This window comes from Triticum dicoccoides, chromosome 7A (genome assembly GCF_002162155.2).
Source record: "Triticum dicoccoides isolate Atlit2015 ecotype Zavitan chromosome 7A, WEW_v2.0, whole genome shotgun sequence".
Classification (NCBI taxonomy): Eukaryota; Viridiplantae; Streptophyta; class Magnoliopsida; order Poales; family Poaceae; genus Triticum; species Triticum dicoccoides.
In genome coordinates this window covers 17,344,122-17,345,230 of record NC_041392.1, presented here as the reverse complement: position 1 = coordinate 17,345,230, position 1,109 = coordinate 17,344,122, and positions in this window count along the sequence as shown.

Genomic DNA, 1,109 nt, shown 5'->3' with positions numbered 1-1,109 from the left:
TGACCGAGGCCAACAGAGGACGGACGGATATATACTCAAAGAGCACAATTCATGTTTCACGCGTTGGTTCAAGCAGAAGCTTCTGTCGTACCCTTTACATGAGGATTCTTCCGCGGAAGAACAACTCATATTCGCCTTGTCACAGGGCGCCGAGCACAACCTGATGACCTATGAGGCGTACGCATTCTACACCGAGGCCAAGGACATGAAGAGCTATGGTTATCAGAACTCCGGGGTAACGATGGAATCCTACACCGGTAACGACAAGGACAGATACTACGGAAGGATCGAGGAGATCTGGGAGCTGAGCTACGCTGGAGAGAAGGTCCCGATGTTCCGTGTCAGATGGGCCAAGAACGTCATAAAAGAAGACCGGTATTTCACCACCATGGTTATACTAGAAGCCAAATCCAAGACCGCGGGCGCAAACGTCACTGCAAAAAATGAGCCATGGGTACTGGCTTCCCAAGTGGACCAATGCTTCTTCATTACCGACCCGCCAAAACCCAGTCGTGTTGTCGTGAGGAGAGGCAAAAGGAAGATCATCGGAATGGATGGAGTAGCCAATGAGCAAGACTTCGACAAGTACGGCGACCCGAGGATCGAACATGACGACGATGATGAAGTAGCAGCATACACCACAAGAAGAAGCAGGACCACCCTACCTAAAGGACGTCCGTTCCACAGAAGAACTCCATTTGCGAAAAAGAAGGGCAAGAAGATTGTGAACAGATAGCTAGCTAAGATCGATTGTATTTAAATCGTAGCCTTCATTTCTCGATTGTATTTCATGGGTACTTTTTGAACTATCATGAATATTTTTAAATTTCATGGACACTCGATCTCGATCCCCCTCCATCTCGATCGCTATCCCACCTCGCCAGATCCGGTCCCCCTCGCCGCCGAGCACCCCCAGTCCACCGGCCGCTGCCGCCGACCCCCCGCACCCTCGATTCCCCTACTCAACCGCCGCCGCCGACCCCCCGCACCCCGCGCACCGTCTTATAAAAAAATAAGTATCAAACAGCTTTTTAAATGCTACTGTCTTATAAAAAAATATTACTGTTATTATTTAAACAAGTTTGAACATATTTAAACACAAATAAGTA